General features: G+C 36.2%; 1 protein-coding gene across 2 annotated transcripts in view; it reads left to right on the top strand.

The window, feature by feature from the left end:
- The window catches only part of STXBP5L (syntaxin binding protein 5 like), a 405174-nt gene that overhangs the window by 56289 nt on the left and 328864 nt on the right, over positions 1-20021 (top strand). The gene's annotated exons all lie outside the window — the stretch shown is intronic.

Raw genomic sequence — 20021 nt, 5'->3', positions numbered from 1 at the left:
CCATTGGTAGTTTGATAGGGATTGCATTGAATCTGTAGATGGCTTTGGGTAGTAGAGTCATTTTCACAATATCGATTCTTCCAATTCAAGAACATGGTATATCTCTGCATCTGTTGGTATCATCTTTAATTTCTTTCATCAGTGTCTTATAGTTTTCTGCGTACAGGTCTTTTGTATCCTTAGGTAGGTTAATCCCTAGGTATTTTATTCTTTTTGTTGCAGTGGTAAATGGGAGTGTTTCCTTAATTTCTCTTTCATATTTTTCATCATTAGTGTATAGGAATGCAAGAGATTTCTGTGTATTAATTTTGTATCCTGCTACTTTACTAAATTCATTGATTAGCTCTAGTAGTTTTCTGGTAGCATCTTTTTTTTTTTTTTTTTGCGGTACGCAGGCGTCTCATTATTGTGGCCTCTCCCGTTGCGGAGCACAGGCTCTGTTCACGCAGGCTCAGCGGCCATGGCTCATGGGCCCAGCCACTCCACGGCATGTGTGATCTTCCCGGAACGGGGCACAAACCCATGTCCCCTTCATCGGCAGGCAGACTCTCAACCACTGCGCCACCAGGGAAGCCCTCTGGTAGCATCTTTAGGATTCTCTACGTAAAGTACATCATCTGCAAACAGTGACAATTTTACTTCTTTTTCGATTTGTATTCCTTTTATTTCTTTTTTTTCTCTGATTGCTGTGGCTAAAACTTCCAAAACTATGTTGAAAAATAGTGGTGACAGTGGACATCCTTGTCTTGTTCCTGATTTTAGAGGAAATGGTTTCAGTTTTTCACCATTGAGAATGATGTTGGCTGTGGGTTTGTCATATATGGCGTTTATTATGTTGAGGTAAGTTCCCTCTGTGCCTACTTTCTGGAGAGTTTTTATCATAAATGGGTGTTGAATTTTGTCGAAAGCTTTTTCTGCACATATTGAGATAAATATATGGCTTTTATCCTTCAGTTTGTTATTGTGGTGTATCACATTGATTGAATTGCGTATATTGAAGAATCGTTGCATTCCTGGGATAAACCCCACTTGATCATGGTGTATGATAATTTTAATGTGTTGTTGGATTCAGTTTGCTAGTATTTTGTTGAGGATTTTTGCATCTATGTTCATTAGGGATATTGGTCTGAAGTTTTCTTTTTTTTGACATCTTTGTCTGGCTTTGGTATCAGGGTGGTGGCCTCATAGAATGAGTTTGGGAGTGTTCCTCCCTCTACTATTTTTTGGAAGAGTTTGAGAAGGATAGGTGTTAGCTCTTCTCTACATGTTTGATAGAATTTGTCTGTGAAGCCATCTGGTCCTGGGCCTTTGTTTGAAGATTTTTAATCACAGTTTCAATTTCAGTGCTTGTGATTGGTCTGTTTATATTTTCTGTTTCTTCCTGGTTCAATTTCGGAAGGTTGTGCTTTTCTACAAATTTGTCTGTTTCTTCCAGGTTGTCCATTTTACTGGCATATAGTTGCTTGTAGTAATCACTCATGATTCTATGTATTTCTTTTTTTTTTAAACATCATTATTGGCGTATAATTGCTCTACAATGGTGTGTTAGTTTCTGCTTTATAGCAAAGTGAATCGGCCATGCATATACATATATCCCCATATCTCCTCCCTCTTGTGTCTCCCTCCCACCTTCCCTATCCTACCCCTCTAGGTGGTCACAAACCTTTATGTATTTCTGCACTGTCAGTTTTCACTTCTTTTTCATTTCTAATTCTGTTGATTTGAGTCTTCTCCCTTTTTTCTTGATGAGTCTGGCTAATGGTTTATCAATTTTGTTTATCCTCTCAAAGAACCAGCTTTTTGTTTTCTTGATCTTTGCTATTGTTTCCTTCATTTATTTTTCATTTTTTTTGCTCTCATCTTTATGATTTCTTTCCTTCTGCCAACTTTGCTTTTTTTTTCGTTCTTCTCTAATTGCTTTAGGAATAAGGTTATGTTGTTTATTTGAGATTGTTCTTGTTTCTTGAGGTAGGATTGTATTGCTATAAACTTCCCTCTTAGAACTGCTTTTGCTGCATCACATAGGTTTTGAGTCATTGTGTTTTCATTGTCATTTGTTTCTAGATATTTTTGATTTCCTCTTTGATTTCTTCAGTGATCACTTGGTTATTTAGTAGCGTATTGTTTAGCCTCCATGTGTTTGTATTTTTTACAGTTTTTTTCCTGTAATTGATATCTAGTCTCATAGCGTTGTGGTCAGGAAAGATAATTGATACGATATTAATTTTCTTAAATTTACAAAGGCTTAATTTGTGACCCAAGATATGGTCTATCCTGGAGAATGTTCCATAAGCACTTGAGAAGAAAGTGTGTTCTGTTGTTTTTGGATGGAATGTCCTATAAATATCAGTTAAGTCCATCTTGTTTAATGTGTCATTTAAAGCTTGTGTGTCCTTATTTATTTTTATTTTGGACGATCTGTCCATTGGTGAAAGTGGGATGTTAAAATCCCCTACTATTATTGTGTTCCTGTCGATTTCCCCTTTTCTGGCTGTTAGCATTTGCCTTATGTACTGAGGTGCTCCTGTGCTGGGTGCATAAATATTTGCATTTGTTATCTTCTTTGATTGATCCCTTGATCATTATGTAGTGTCTTTCTTTGTTTCTTGTAATAGTCTTTATTTTAAAGTCTGTTTTGTCTGATATGAGAATTGCTACTCCAGCTTTCTTTTGATTTCCATTGGCATGGAATATCTTTTTCCATCCCCTCACTTTCAGTCTGTATGTGTCCCTAGGTCTGAAGTGGGTCTCTTGTAGACAACATATATATGGGTCTTGTTTTTGTATCCATTTAGCCTGTCTATGTCTTTTGGTTGGAGCATTTAATTCATTTACATTTTAGGTAATTATTTATATGTATGTTCCTATTACTGGTTTCTTAATTGTTTTGGCTTTGTTTTTGTAGGTCTTTTCCTTCTCTTGTGTTTTCTGCCTAGAGAAGTTCCTTTAGCATTTGTTGTAAAGCTGGTTTGGTGTTGCTGAATTCCCTTAACTTTTGCTTATTTGTAAAGGTTTTAATTTCTCCATCGAATCTGAATGACATCCTTGCTGGCTAATCTTTTTTGTAGGTTTTTCCCTTTCATCACTTAAAATATGTCCTGCCATTTCCTCTGGCTTGCAGAGTTTCTGCTGAAACATCAGCTGTTAACCTTATGGGGATTCCCTTGTATGTTATTTGTTGTTTTTCCCTTGCTGCTTTTAATATTCTTTCTTTGTATTTAATTTTGATAGTTTGATTAATTTGTGTCTTGGTGTGTTTCTCCTTGGATTTATCCTGTATGAGACTCTCTGTGCTTTCTGAACTTTATTGACTATTTCCTTTCCCATGTTAAGGAAATTTTCAACTATAATGTCTTCAAATATTTTCTCAGTCTCTTTCTTTTTCTCTTCTTCTTCTGGAACCCCTATAATTCGAATGTTGGTGCATTTAGTGTTGTCCCAGAGGTCTCTGAGGCTGTCCTCAATTCTTTTCATTCTTTTTTCTTTATTCTGCTCTGTGGTAGTTATTTCCACTATTTTATCTTCCTGGTCACTTATCCGTTCTTCTGCCTCAAGTATTCTGCTATTGAAACCTTCTAGAGAATTTTTGTTGTTGTTGTTGTTGTTGTACACGGGCCTCTTACTGTTGTGGCCTCTCCCATTGCAGAGCACAGGCTCTGGACCCACAGGCTCAGTGGCCATGGCTCACGGGCCCAGCCTCTCCGTGGCATGTGGGATCTTCTCGGACCGGGGTACGAACCCATGTCCCCTGCATCGGCAGGTGGACTCTCAGCCACTGTGCCACCAGGGAAGCCTCTTTCTAGAGAATTTTAAATTTCATTTATTGTGTTGTTCATCATTGTTTCTTTGCTCTTTAGTTCTCCTACATCCTTGTTAAACATTTCTTGTGTTTTCTCCATTCTATTTCCAAGATTTTGGATTATCTTTACTATCATTACTCTGAATTCTTTTTCAGGTAGACTGCCTATTTCCTCTCATTTGTTTGGTCTGGTTGTTTTTCACCTTGCTCCCTCATCTGTTGCCTATTTTCTGTCTTCTCATTTTGCGTAACTTACTGTGTTTGGAGTCTCCTTTCACAGGCTGCAGATTTGTAGTTCCCGTTGTTTTTGGTGTCTGCCCCCAATGGGTAAGTTTGGTTCAGTGGCTTGTGTAGGCTTCCTGGTGGAGGACACTGGTGACTGTGTCCTGGTGGCTGTGGCTGGATATTGTCTTTCTGGTGGGCAGTGCTGAATCCAGTGGTGTGTTTTGTGGTGTTTGTGAACTTAGTATTAGTTTAGGCATCCTCTCTGCTAATGGGTGGGATTGTGTTCCTGTCTTGGTAGTTGTTTGCCATGGGGCGTCCAGCACGGGAGCTTGCCTGCCATTGGGTGGAGCTGGGTCTTAGTGCTGAGATGGAGATCTCTGGGAGAGCTCTCGCCGATTGATATTACATGGGGCTCGAGGTCTCTGGTGGTCCAATGTCCTGAACACAGCTCTCGCATCTCAGAGGCTCAGGCCTGACACCAGCCTGGAGTACCAAGATCCTGTCAGCCACACGACTCAGAAGAAAAGGAAGAAAAAAAGAGAAATATAATAATTAATAATAAACAAAGAAATAAAATTAAATAACATTAAAAATCATTAGAAAAAAAAAGTAATGAAAAAAAGAAGAGAGCAACCAAACCAATAAAAAAAAATCCACCAATTGTAACAAGCGCTTAAAACTATACTGAGATAAATATAAAAATCAGAAACAAGTCAGTCGCAGACAGCAAACTCCAAGTCTGCAGTTGCTACCAAAGTCCACTGCCTCAATTTTGGGTTGATTTGTTGTTTATTCAGGTATTCCACAGATGTAGCGTACCTGAAGTTGATTGCGGAGATTTAATCTGCTGCTCCTGAGGCTGCATGGAGAAATTTCCCTTTCTCTTCTTTGTTCCCACAGCTCCTGGGGTTCAGTTTGGTTTTGGCCCCACCTCTTTGTATAGGTTGCCCTCAGGCTTCTTCTTCCACCCAGACAAGATGGGGTTAAAGCACCAGCTGATTAGGGGGCTCTGACTCACTCATGCAGTTTGGAGGGAGGGGTACGGTTATTATAATTGGAATGCAGGGTGAGCCTGCAGCAGCAGAGGCCACTGTGACACTTCAACAGCCTGAGGCGTGCCGTGTGTTCTCCTGGGAAATTTGTCCCTGGATCATGGGACCCTGGCAGTGGCAGGCTGCACAGGCTCCCGGGGAGTGGGTGGGTGGGGAGGGCATGTAGATAGTGATCTGTGCTTGCACACAGGATTCTTGATGGCTGCAACAGCAGTGTTAGTGTTTCATGCCAGTCTCTGGTGTCCGAGCTGATAGCTGCAGCTCATGCCCGTGTCTGGAGCTCGTTTAGGCGGTGCTCTGCCTTCTGTGGGCAGACAGGGAAGGAATCCCCTCTCCTCGCACACCCCGAAACAATGGTCTCTTGCCTCTTAGGCTGGTCCGGAGTTTTTCCTGGACTCCCTCCCAGCTAGCTGTGGTGCACTAGCCCCCTTCAGGCTGTGTTCATGCAGCCAACCCCAGTCCTCTTCCTGGGGTCTGACTTCCAAAGCCTGAGTCTCAGCTGCCAGCCCCCACCCACCCTGGCGGGTGAGCAGACAAATTTCTCAGGGTGGTGAGTGCTGGCCGGCACTGATCCTCTGTGTTGGAATCTCTCTGCTTCGCCCTCTGCACCCCTGTTGCTGCCCACTCCTCCGTGGCTCTGGAGCTTCCCCCCGCCCACCCCCTGTCTCCGCCAGTGAAGGGGTTTCCTATTGAGTGGAAACTTTTCCTCCTTCACAGCTCCCTCCCAGAGGTGCAGGTCCCATCCCTATTCTTTTGTCTCTGTTACTTCTTTTTATCTTTTGCCCTACCCAGGTACGTGGAGATTTTCTTGCCTTTTGGGAAGTCTGAGGTCTTCTGCCAGCATTCAGTAGGTGTTCTACAGGAGTTCTTCCACATGTAGATGTACTTCTGGTATATTTGTGGGTAGAAAGGTGATCTTCACGTCTTACTCCTCCGCCATCTTGAAGGTCCCTTGTTTATCTATTTTATATATACTAGTTTATATCTGCTAATCCCAAACTCCTAATTTATCCCTCCCTCTCTTTTCCCCTTTGGTAACCATGTTTGTTTTCTATGTCTGTGAGTCTGTTTCTGTTTTGTAAATAAATTCATTTGTATCATATTTTAGATTCCACATATAAGTGATAATATGATATTTGTCTTCTTCGTCTTTAACTTGTCTTTTCACCATCTTAACAGGACCTTTCAGAGTTCAGTTTATCAGTTTTTCCTTTATAGGTGCTGGGAGCTGAGGCTCAGGCTTCAGAGGTCAGACCCCAGGGATAGGACTGGGGTTGGCTGCATGAACACAGCCTGAAGGGGGCTAGTGCACCACAGCTAGCCGGGAGGGAGTCCAGGAAAAACTCTGGACCTGCCTAAGAGGCAAGAGACCATTGTTTCGGGGTGCGTGAGGAGAGGGAATTCCTTCCCTGTCTGCCCATAGAAGGCAGAGCACCGCCTAAATGAGCTCCAGAGACGGGCATGAGCCACGGCCATCAGCTCGGACACCAGAGACTGGCATGTGCTCTTTTGGAATCACCTTTTAGAACTCTTTGTCTAACCTTGGATCTTAATTATTTTCTTTCATTTTTTTCTAAAAATTTTATAGTTATACATTTTATATTTAAATACAGGTTCCATTTTGAGTTAACTTTTTATTTCTATTGTCTTTATCTGCTTTCGGTATTAGGGTAATACTGGGTTCATAAAATGAATTGAGAAGTGTTCCCTCTGCTTCTGTTTTCTGTAATAGTTTGTATAAAATTGGTGTTAATTCTTTAAGTGTTTGGAAGAGTTTTCTAATGAGAGTACCTGGGCCTAGAGATTATGAGATTTTTTTGTTACAGATTCACTTTTAAAAATTAGTTTTAGGAGTATTTTAGCTTTCTCTTTTATCTTGTTAAATTTGCATAGTTTGTAGTCTTACTAGTGGTTTTTAAATTTTACTGATTTTTTGTTTTTGAGGAGCTAGGATTTGTTTAATTGATTTTTCTCTGTTTTATTCTTTTCAATTTTTTTGAATTATCTTTATTATTTCCTTTCTTTACTTTTCTTTGAGATTATTTTGCTCTTTTTTCCTAGTTTTTTGAAGGAGGAACCTACGTTACTGATTTGTTCCCTTTCTCTTTTCTAAGGTATACATTTAGTGTTATTAATTCTCCTCTCAGCATGGCTTTAACTGGATTCCACAGATTTTGATATGTGCATTTGAATTTTCATTCAATCATATGTAGTTTTAAAAACTGCCTTTGAGACTTCTTTGAACCATCAGTTACTTAGAAGTATTTTAATTAATTGGCAAGTGTTTGGAAGTTTTCTTGTTATTGATTTCTAGTTTTGATATCATTATGGTCAGAAAACACACTCTTTATGATTTCAGTTCTTTTAAATTTGTTAAGATTTGTTTTGTGGCCTAGGATATGATCTGTCTTGGTGGATACTCTATGGACTATGGAAAAACATGTGCATTCTTGTTGAGTGGAATGTTTTCTATTTGTCAACTAGATATTGTTGGTTGATTGTGTTGTTGAGTTCCATATTCTTGCTAATTTTTTGTCTGAAAATTCCTGCCAAATCCTGAAAGTAGAGTGAATTAGTTCTCCAGACTCTAATTTTGGATATATTTATCTCTTTCTAACTTCATTAGTTTTTGCTTTCTGTATTTTGAGACTCTGTGGTTTGGTGTGCACACATTTAGGATTGTTATATCTTCCATGGATTGATCCCTTTACCATTATGTAATGTCTTTACTTATCTCCAGTAATTTTCTTTGCTCTATAATTGACTTTATGTGATCTTAGTATAACCACTCCTACTTTTTAAAAACGAGTTAATGTTTACATGTTATATCTATTTCCATTCTTTTACTGTAAACTTATGTCATTGTATTTGAAGTGAGTTTATTGTATACAGCATATTGTTGGATCATTTTCTTTCTTTTTTTATTGAGGTGTAATTGACATATAACATTATCTTAAGTTCAGGTGTACAACATAATGTTTTGGTATCTGTATACATTGTGAAATAATCACCACAATAAGTCTAGTTAACATGCGTCACCACACATAGTTACAAACATTTTTTTTCTTCTGATGAGAACTTTAAAGATCTACTCTCTTAGTAACTTTCAAATATACAATAGAATATTATTAACTATAATCACCACGCTATGCATTATGTCCTCAGGTCTTATTTGTTTTATAATGGAAGTTTGACCTTTTGACCACCTTCATTGATTCTGCCCACCCCACACCTCCCACCTTTGGCAACCACCAATCTGTTCTCTATATCTACGTGTTCAGTATTTCTGTTTGTTTGTTTTTTAGATTCCACTACAAATGAGATTGTACAGTATTTGTCTTTCTCTGTCTGACTTATTTCAGTCAGCATTTTCCTTTAGTGTCCATCCATGTTATCACAAATGGCTAGATTTCATTCTTTTAATATGGCTGAATAACATTCTGTTCTCTCTCTATGTATACCACATTTCTTTGTCTATTCATCCATCATTGGACACTTAGGCTGTTTCCATATCTTGGCTATTGTAAATAATGCTGCAATGAATATGGGGGTATAGATATCTTTTTAAGTTAGGTTTTCATTTCCTTCTGATAAATACCCCAAAGTGGAATTGCTGGATTGTATGGTAGTTCTATTTTATTTTATTCTTAGAAAATTATTTTATTTTATATTGGAGTATAGTTGATTAACAATGATGTGTTAGTTTCAGGTGTACAGCACAGTGATTCAGTTATACACATGCAAGTATCCATTCTTTTTCAAATTCTTTTCCCATTTTGATTATTAAAGAATACTGAGCCGAGTTCACTGTGCTATACAGTAGGTCCTTGTTGGTTACCTATTTTAAATATAGTAGTGTTTACATGTCAATTGCAAACTTCCATACTGTTTTTCATAGTGCCTGCACCAATTTACAGTCTCACTAACAGTGCACAAGTGTTCCCTTTTCTCTACATCCTTGCTAACACTTGTTATTCCTTGTCTTTCTGGTAATAGCCATTTTAACAGGTGTGAGCTGGTTTCCCATTGTGGTTTTAAGTTGCGTTTCCCTGATGATTAGTGATGTTGAATACCTTTTCATGTACCTCTTGGCCATCTGTATATCTTCTTTGGAAAAATGTCCATTCAGCTCCTCTGCCAATTTTTTAATTGAATTGTTTGGGTTTTTTTGCTATTGAGTCATATGAGTTCTTTATATATTTTGGATATTAATCCCTTATCAGACATGATTTGCAAATATTTTCTCCCATATGATAGGTTTCTTTTTCATTTTGTTGACAGTTTGCTTTGCTGTGCAGGAGCTTTTTAGTTTGATGTAGTCCCACTTAGTTTTGTATTTTGTTGTTGTTTTTTTGCTTTTGGTGTCAACTCTAAAAAATCATTGCCAATAATGATTTACAGGAGCTTACTGCTTATATTTTCTTCTAGGAGTTTTATGGTTTCAGGTCTTTTGTTCAAGTTCTTGCCAATTTGAATTAGTTTTTGTGTGTAGTGTAAGATAATGGTCCAGCTTCATTCTTTTGCATATGGATGTCCAGTTTTCCCAGCATCATTTATTGAAGAGACTGCCTTTTCCCCATTAAGTATTCTTGGCTTCCTTGTCAAATATTAGTTGACCATATATGCATGGGTGTATTTCTGGAATCTTGATTCTGTTCCATTGGTTTATGTGTCTGCTTTTATGCCAGTATCATATTGTTTTGATTACTTATAGCTTTGTAATATAGTCTGAAACCAGGGAGCATGACACCTCCAGCTTTGCTCTTCTTTCTCAAGATTGCTTTCACTATTTGAGGTCTTCTGTGGTTCCATACAAATTTTAGGATTATTTGTTCTAGTTCTGTGAAAAATGCCATGGGTATTTTGATAGGGATTGCATTGAATCTTTAGATTGCTTTGGATAGTATGGACATTTTAGCAGTATTAATTCTTCCACCCAAGAGTACAGTATATCTATCCATTTATTTGTGTTTTCAGTTTCTTTCATCAATGTCGTATAGTTTCCAGTATATAAGTGTTTTACCTCCTTGGGTAAACTTATCCCTAGGTCTTTTATTCTTTTTGATGCAATTGCAAATGGGATTGTCTTCTTAATTTCTCTTTCTGGTAGTGTATAGAGATGTAACAGATTCCTGTATATTAATTTTGTATCCTGCAACTTTACTGAATTTATTTATTAGTTCTAGTAGTTTTCTGATAGAGACTTTAGGATTTTACACATTTAGTATCATGTCATCTGCAAATAGTGACAGTTTTACTTCTTCATTTGCAGTTTGAGTGCCAGGTGGGTGTGCATGTTCAGTTTCTTGGTGAGCCCTGTCAACATACCCCCAGAAAAAGGATAGTGACTGACACTGCCTCACTTAAAACGGATGGGGTGGAAGTTCATCTTCCCACTGTGCTCCAGTGACATCAGGAGATATAAGAAGCATAGCATCAATCACTTCTCCCTGCACCACCTTGTTTTGCCTCATCAATGTGAAGAGAGGTTCAGCTCCTACTAGGATTCTCTGATACAGTGTGGTTGCTGACTAGCCCTCCTTCACCCACCTTGTTCAGTCTTGTTGCTGTCAGGTGGAAGTGAGGATTCTGGTTCCGAATGACCACCTTGCTGACTTGGAGTGCTAGGAGGGTGTGAGTGAAGGCTAATGATGACTAGCCCCACCTTATACTACCTCATTCAATCTTGTTGCCCCTGGACTCCACTGATGCTACCTTGGTGGGGGAATTAGAACAACTCTTCCTTATCCTTGTAAGGGGATGGAAGATCAACTGCTAATTTAGACTCACTGATACTACTGCGTCAGGATTGGATTGCTGCCACCTGCCTCCGCTTGTATGGAGATGGGTGATCAGCATCCTGCTGAGTGCACTGATACAACCTGGCAGTGGAACAAAGTGCTACCTGCTTCTTCCAGGCAGGGGATGGGTGACTAGCAACCTGCTTGTGCCCTTAAATACTACCTTCTGGGGGAGTTGAAGTGTGCTCTCTGCAGCGTGGGAGTGAGATGAGGTAGAAGATCAGCTCTGCAGTCAGCTCTGTTGAACTCCCATGGAGTGGGAAAGAGAGGAGTATGGTTTTCTCATTGTTGTTTGGCTAGAGTATGGTTTTCTCATTGTTGTTTGGCTAGAATTATGGGTAATGCCACAATTTGCTTTTAGCCTACCCTCTTCTCTGTCCTTTGACTGGGAGAACAGCCTTTTCTTGGATTGTTTTTTGTTTTTGTCTTTATTTTTTGCTTGTGCTAGTTGGTGGTCCTGGGTTGGAAACTTCTACAGTGTCCTGTCCAGGACATATGGGACACAATAAGGAAACTCAAGGAACTCACTGCTGTGTCATTCCCCATTTCCTGAGATGCCTAGGCATTTCTCCTTTCTACCTCAGAGTTTCCTTTCACTTGTTTATAATATTATCTCCAGGGCAGGGTTTTTGTTTTTGTTTTCAGTTGTGAAAGACAGAAACTGGGAGGAATAGGGCTTTTTCATCTTGGCAGAATTGTAATCCTCCATCCCCAGATTTTAACATGTTGTTTTTTCCTTCCATTTAACTTAAAATATTTTCTAATGTCTGCTTGATTTCTTTTCTTTATGTGTAGGTTATTTATAAGTGTTTTATTTAGTTTCTAAATATTAGAGATTTTTCCAGAGATCTTCCTGTTATTGATTTCTAATTTAATTCAATTGTGGTCAGACAATATACTTTATATGACCTGAATACTTCTAAATTAATTGAAGCTTGTTTTATGGCCCTGTCTGTGGTCTATCATGATAAATGTTAAATATGCATTTGAAATGAATGTGTATTCTGCTATTGTTGGGTGGATTTATCTGTAAGTATTAATCAGGTAAAATTGATAGTGTTCCCTAATACCATACACAAAAATAAGCTCAAAATGGATTAAAGACCTAAATGTAAGGCCAGAAACTATCAAACTCTTAGAGGAAAACATAGGCAGAACACTCTATGACATAAATCACAGCAAGATCCTTTTTGACCCACCTCCTAGAGAAATGGAAATAAAAACAAAAATAAACAAATGGGACCTAATGAAACTTCAAAGCTTTTGCACAGCAAAGGAAACCATAAACAAGACCAAAAGACAACCCTCAGAATGGGAGGAAATATTTGCAAATGAAGAAACTGACAAAGGATTAATTTCCAAAATTTACAAGCAGCTCATGCAGCTTAATAACAAAAAAACAAACAACCCAATCCAAAAATGGGCAGAAGACCTAAATAGACATTTCTCCAAAGAAGATATACAGATTGCCAACAAACACATGAAAGAATGCTCAACATCATTAATCATTAGAGAAATGCAAATCAAAACTACAATGAGCTATCTTAGATAGCTCTCACACCAGTCAGAATGGCCATCATTAAAAAATCTAGAAACAATAAATGCTGGAGAGGGTGTGGAGAAAAGGGAACACTCTTGCACTGCTAGTGGGAATGTGAATTGGTTCAGCCACTATGGAGAACAGTATGGAGGTTCCTTAAAAAACTACAAATAGAACTACCATATGACCCAGCAATCCCACTACTGGGCATATACCCTGAGAAAACCAAAATTTAAAAAGAGTCATGTACCAAAATGTTCATTGCAGCTCTATTTACAATAGCCCAGAGATGGAAACAACCTAAGTGCCCATCATCAGATGAATGGATAAAGAAGATGTGGCACATATATACAATGGAATATTACTCAGCCATAAAAAGAAACAAAATTGAGCTATTTGTAATGAGGTGGATAGACCTAGAGTCTGTCATACAGAGTGAAGTAAGTCAGAAAGAGAAAGACAAATACCGTATGCTAACACATATATATGGAATTAAAGAAAAAAAAAGGTCATGAAGAACCTAGCGGTAAGACAGGAATAAAGACACAGACCTACTGGAGAACGGACTTGAGGATATGGGGAGGGGGAAGGGTGAGCTGTGACAGGGCGAGAGAGAGGCATGGACATATATACACTAACAAACGTAAGGTAGATAGCTAGTGGGAAGCAGCCGCATGGCACAGGGATATCGGCTCGGTGCTTTGTGACTGCCTGGAGGGGTGGGATAGGGAGAGTGGGAGGGAGGGAGACGCAAGACGGAAGAGATATGGGAACATATGTATATGTATAACTGATTCACTTTGTTATAAAGCAGAAACTAACACACCATTGTAAAGCAATTATACCCCAATAAAGATGTTAAAAAATTGATAGTGTTATTCAAATCTATATTTGTGCTGATTTTTTATCCACTTCTATCTATTACTGAGACAGAGGTATTGAAATCTCCCACTATCATTTTAGAATGATCTGTTTATCATTGAAGTTCTATCAGTTTTGTTTTGTTTTATTTCATGTATTTTGAAGCTCTGTTTTTAGCTGTATGAACAGTTAGGAGTATTAAGTTATTTTGTTGAGTTAACTCTTAACATTATGAAATGACCTCCTTTGTCTTTGGTAATATTCTTTGATCTGAAATTTACTTTGTCTGATATGGATATAGCCACTGAAGCTTTCTTTTGATTATTCTTAGCATGGTGCATCTTTTTCCATCTCTTTTACTTTAACCTATTTGTGTCTTCATATTTAGTGTGTTCTTGTAGGCAGCGTATAGTTGGGTATTGCTTTTCTGCCTAATTTGACAATCTCTGTCCTTTATAATTTTTTGATTCATTTTTATATTAAAGATAGATTTATGTTTTAACATAATAGTTATTTTTAAGAGATGTTACTTTTCTTGCTAGAGAATACATTAATCAATTTAAATTTCATCTTTTAATATTATCATAAAGTAAATTTGACTTTTCTTTTAATAATATACAGTTCTATGAATTAAGTACAGGTATACCTCATTTTATTTTGCTTTGCAGATATTCATTTTTTATAAATTGAAGGTTTGTGGCAACCCCGTGTCTTCAGGTCTGTCAGCACCATTTTTCCAACAGCATTTGTTCACTTAGTGTCTCTGTGTCACTTTTTGGTAATTTTCGCAATATTTCAAGTCCTCTACCAGCAAAAAGAGTGCGACTCACTGAAGGCTCAGATGATGGTTAGCACTTCCTAGCAATAAAGTATTTTTAATAAAGGTATGTACATTTTTTTTAGACGTAATGCTATTGCACACTTAATAGACTACAGTATAGTGTAAACAACATTTATACACACTGGGAAATCAGAAAATTCGTGTGACTCCCTTTACTGTGACTGCCTTGCTCTATTAGTTTTATAGTTTTAGCTTTTTAATTTAAACTGTGATTCATTTTGAGTTTATTTTTGTATATGGTGTTAGGATGGGATCTACATCCTTTCGCATGTGGATATTTAGTTGTTGTAGCACTATTTCCTAAAAACAAATAATCTGTCTCCATTAAATTGTCTTGATATCCTTGTTGAGAATCAGTTGACTAAGTATGTGAGGGTTTATTTCTAGAACCTCAATTCTGTTCCAATTAGCTCTATGTCTGCCTTATTCCAGTACCTTATTGTTTTGATTACTGTAGCTTTCTATACAATTATAAGTTAGAATCTTCCAACTTTATTCTTGTTTTTTAAGATTATTTTTCTATTCTGTGTCTCTTAAATATCCAAATGAATCTTTGGATCATCTTGTCTATTGCTGCAAAAATGCAGCTGGGATTTTGATAGAGATTTTGATAGGGATTGAATTGATTCTGAATTTGGGGAGTACTACCACCTTAATAATATTGTTTTTTGATCTATAGGTATGAGATGTCTTTCCATTTATTAGGTCTTTACTTATTTTCATCAATGTTTATAGTTTTTAGAATACAAATTTTATACTTCTTTTGTTCAGTTTATTCCTATTTTATTACTTTGGATGCTACTATAAATGGTATTATTTTCTTAATTTAATTTTTGAATAGTGCTTTGCTAGTATATAGAGAAACATAATTGATTTTTATTTTTTTAACATCTTTATTGGGGTATAATTGCTTTACAATGGTGTGTTAGTTTCTGCTTTATAACAAAGTGAATCAGCTATACATATACATATGCTCCCATGTGTCTTCCCTCTTGTGTCTCCCTCCCTCCCACTCTCCCCATCCCAACCCTCCAGGCTGTCCCAAAGCCCCGAGCTAATATCCCTGTGCCTTGCGGCTGCTTCCCCCTAGCTATCTACCTTACTACGTTTGTTAGTGTGTATATATTGATTTTTGTACATTGATTTTGTTACCTGCAGCCTTAATGAACTCTTTTATTAGTTGTAATAATTTTTGAGTATATTTCTTAGGATTGTGTACAGACATACCTTGGATATATTGTGGATTCAGTTCCAGACCATTGCAATAAAGCAAATATTGCAATAAAGTGTCACATGAATTTTTTGGTTTCCCAATGGATATAAAAGTTATATTTACACTCTACTATTGCCTATGAAGTATGCAATAGCATTATGTCTAAAAAAATAATGTATATGCCTTAATTGAAAAACATGTGTACGTGCCTTTATTGCTAAAAAGGCTAATCATCATCTGACAGTGCAGGGTTGCCATAAACCTTACATTTGTAAAAAAAACTCAGTATCTGAGAAGTGCAATAAAGCAAAGCACAGTAAAAGAAGGTATTCCTGTGTGTACAAGCTCATGTTACCTACAAGTAATTTTAGTTCTTCCTTTGTAATCTGGGTGTCCTTTATTTCTCTTGTTTAATTGCCGTTGATAAAACCTTTAGTATATATTTGTCTCATTTCTGATCTTAGAAGGAAAGCATTCATTGTTTCACTAGTATGACATTAGCTAGCAGTGGGTTTTTTGTACACGCCCTTTATCAGATTGAAGAAATTTCTTTCTATTGTTAATTCATTGAGAGTTTTTTTATCATGAAGGTGTACAAAATTTTCTCAAATACTTTTTCTGCACCTACTGAGATGACAAAGTGACTTTTGTTCTGTATTCTATTGATATGGTATATTACATTAATTGATTTTTTAATGTTAAACCAGTGTTGCAATCCTGGAATAAATCTCACCGGGTCATGATAAATGACCCTTTTTAGATGTTGCTGTATTCAGTTTGCTTATATTTTGCTGAAAATTTTTGTGTCTATATTAATAAATTATTTGTTTTAAGTTTTCTTTCTTTGTAATATCTTTGTCTGTCTCTGATTTCAGGGTAGTCTGGCCTAATAGAATAAGTTAGAAAGTGTTTTCTCTTCTGATTTTTAAGAGAGTTAATGAAGAATAGGTATTAATCTTAACTTTTTGGTAGAATTCACCAATGAAGCCATCTGGGCTTTTCATCCTGAGAAGTTACTTGATTACTAAATCAATCGCTTTAAAGGTCTATTCAGATTTTAAAACTTCTTTTCTAATCAATTTCAGTAGCTTATGTCTTTCTAGGAATTTTTTCATTTTATCTATATTATCTAATTTGTTGGCATATAATTGTTTATAGTATCCCCTTATAATCTTTATTTTTGTAAGGTTTGTAGTCTGTCCCATTTTTTACTTCCTGATTTTAATTATTTGTGTGTTCTCTTTATGGTTGATCTAGATGAATGTTTGTAAGTTTTGATGTTTTTTTAAAGAACCAGCTTTTGGTTTCATTGATTTTCTTTATTTTTGTTTTATACTCCATTTTAGTAATGCAGCTCATCTTTTTCATTTCCTTTCTTCTGATTGCTTGGGTTTAGTTTACTCTGCTTTTGTTGTTTCTTATGGTGCAATTTTAGGTTATTAAATTGAGATCTTTTTTTTGTATAGATACTTAATTTCCATCTAAGAACTTCTTTAGCTGTATCCCCTAAGTTTTATTATGTTGTGTTTTCATTTTTATTCATCTAAAATTATTTTAAAGTTTCCCTTGTGACTCCTTTGACCTGTTGGTTATTTAGGGATATGCTCTTTAATTTCCACATATTTGTGAATTCCCCAAATTTCTTTCTGTAACTGATTTCTAACTTCACTCCATTGTGGCCAGAGAACATAATTTATATGATTTCAATCCTTTTAAATGTATTAAGGCTTGTTTTATGGCCTATCTGGTTTCAACTTCTACATGTGAAGAGCTTGGAAGTTGTCAAATGAAATAAAATGAAGTTAAAATGTTGGTCAAACCTAAAATCAACAACTTTTCTTGAACCTATTAGAGAAATAAGGTTGCAGGGCATACTTCCACCCCAAAATCTGAAGAGAACAGCAAATCTAGAGAGTCACAGATATTTCAGTAGCCGCTGGAACCATAAGCTGGTAGGAACACTCAAATGGTAATTTTTTTTTCAAATTGTTAGATGCTGAATGTGTGATTAGCATGAAAACATGAAACTCCTGAGGGCCAAAGTGTTAGGGGAGCCCCCATACTTTCATGTCTGACTTTCAACAAAAAATTGTAAGCCATTCCAACAATAAGACATGCCGTCTAAACAGCAATAAGAAATGCAATTTAAATAGATAAAGCAAGCATCATAACCAGACTCAGCTATGGCACAGATTATAGAATTATTAGATAAGAAATTAAAAATAACTATGATCAATATGCTAAGAGTTCTAATGTAAACATTAGACAATATGTCTAAAAGTTAACCACATGTAAGATGGGTAATCTAAGCAGAGAAATGGAAACTAAGAAATAGTCCAAAGGAAATGCCAGAAATCAAAAACACTGTACAGAAATGAAGAACACCTTTGATGAACTTATCAATGGACAAGACTCAGGCAAGGAAAGAATCATTGAGTTTGAAGGTGGGTCAATAGAAATTAAAGAGTAAAGAGAGAAAATAATTGAAGAAAAAGCATAGTAAAATATCCAAGAGCTGTGTGACAGTTTCAAAAGGTGTAAACTAAATGTTCTTGGACTACCAGAAAGAGAAGAAAGAGTGAGAAGAACAGAAGAACTATATTTGAAGTAAACTATGGCTGAGAACTTTTCAGAATTAATAACATACACCAAATCACAGATCAAGGAATCTCAGGGAACAACAAACAGGATAAATACAGAAAAGAAAACTGCATGAGCCATGTAATATTCACTTTAGATAAGAAAATACAGAAAATCTTGAAGGAAGCCAGAGGAAGGAAACTGCCTTACTAGTAGAGGAACAAGGATAAGGGTGAAATATATAAAGTGTTGAAAGGAAAACATATAATTTTGTTTTATATATATATATATTATATTTCCATATAATGGAAACATTATATGTTTCCAGCAACATATAATTCTGTATCTAGGAAATTATATTTCACAAGTGAAGTGGAAACCATGAAAATTAAAAAGAAATGTTAGAACTAATAAATCCAGCAGAGCTTCAAGATACAAAATCAACACCAAAAATTCAGTTGTTTCTATATACTAACAATGAATAATCTGAAAAGGAAATTAAGAAGACAATTCCAATTACAGTAGCATCAAAAAGAATAAAATATTTGGGAATAAATTTAACCAAGGAGACAAAAGACTTGTACACTGAAAACTACAAAATGTTTCTGAAATAAGTTTAAGAAGATCTAAATAAATGGAAAGAAATCCTGTGTTCTTGGGTTAGAAGGCTTAATGTTGTTAAGATGTCAGTACTACACAAAGTGATCTACAGATTCAGTGTAATCCCTATCAACTCAATATGTTTTTCAGAAAGAAAAATTCATCCTAAATTTCATATGGAATTTCCAGGGACTCCAAATAGCTAAAACAATCTTGAAAGAGGACAAAGTTGGAGGTCTCAAACTTCCTGATTTTGAAACTTATTACAAAGCTATGGTCATCAAAGCAGTGTGGTAATAGTGCAAAGACAGACATATAGACCAATGGAATAGAATAGAGAGCCCACAAATAAACCCTTGAATACATGGTCAAATGATTTTTGATAAGAGTGCCAATAGCATTCAATTGGAAAAGGACAGTCCTCTCAACAAGTGGTTCTGGGAAAACTGGATATCCACATGCAAATAATAGAGTTGGAATCTTACCTTAAACCATATACAAAAATTAAGTCAATATGGATCAAAGACCTAAAAGCTAAACCTATAAAACTCTTAGAAAGAAATAAAGGAAAAATGCATGACAATGGATTTAGCAATAATTTTTGCATATGGTGTCCAAAGCATAGGCAAACAAAGAAAAAAATAGATGTATTAGACTTCTTCAATATTAAAAACTTTTGTGCATCAAAGGACACTATTAAGAGAGTGAAAAGGCAACCTGTGGAATGGGAGAAAATATTGGCAAATCATATATTTGATAAGGGATATCAGAATATGTGAAGAACTCTTACAACTTAACAGCAAGAAACCAAACCCAGCTCAAAATGGGCAAAGGACTGGAATAGACATTTCTCCAAAGAAGATATACAGATGGCCATTAAACATGAAAAACATGCTCAATATTAGGGAAATGCAAATCAAAACCACAATGAAATACCACTTCACACTTACTAGGAAAGATATTATTTAAAAAATTTAAAACGTGGATGGATAAGCAGAAAGTAGTACATATACATGGTGGAATATTATTCAGCCTTGAAAAGAAAGGAAATTTTGATACATGCTACAACATGAATGGACCTTAAAAACATTATGTTAAGTGAAAGAAGCCAGTCACAAAAGGACATGTATTGTCATTATATGAAGTTCTTTGAGTAATGAAATTCATAAAGACAGAAACTAGAATGGTAACTTCCAAGGCTGGGAATGGAGAGCATAATGGGGAGCTATTGTTTAATAGGTATAGAGTTTCAGTTGGGGAAGAACAAAAAAGTTCTGGAGATGGATGGTGGTAATGGTTCCCAACAACGTGATTGTACTTAATGCCACAGAACTGTGTACTTGATAATGGTTAAAATGGTAAATTTTATGTTATATATATTTTATCACAATGAAAAAATAAAATAAGAAAATAATTAAAATTTTTCAAAAAAATAAAATTTGGGGAGAGAAGTAAGTAGAAATAAAGAGTTCCTCAGACAAACAAAAAATTAGAGAATTCACTGCCATC

This window comes from Phocoena sinus, chromosome 4 (assembly GCF_008692025.1).
Source record: "Phocoena sinus isolate mPhoSin1 chromosome 4, mPhoSin1.pri, whole genome shotgun sequence".
NCBI lineage: Eukaryota > Metazoa > Chordata > Mammalia > Artiodactyla > Phocoenidae > Phocoena > Phocoena sinus.
The sequence above is the reverse complement of the archived record's forward strand: the minus strand, read 5'-3'. Positions and strand labels throughout refer to the sequence as shown.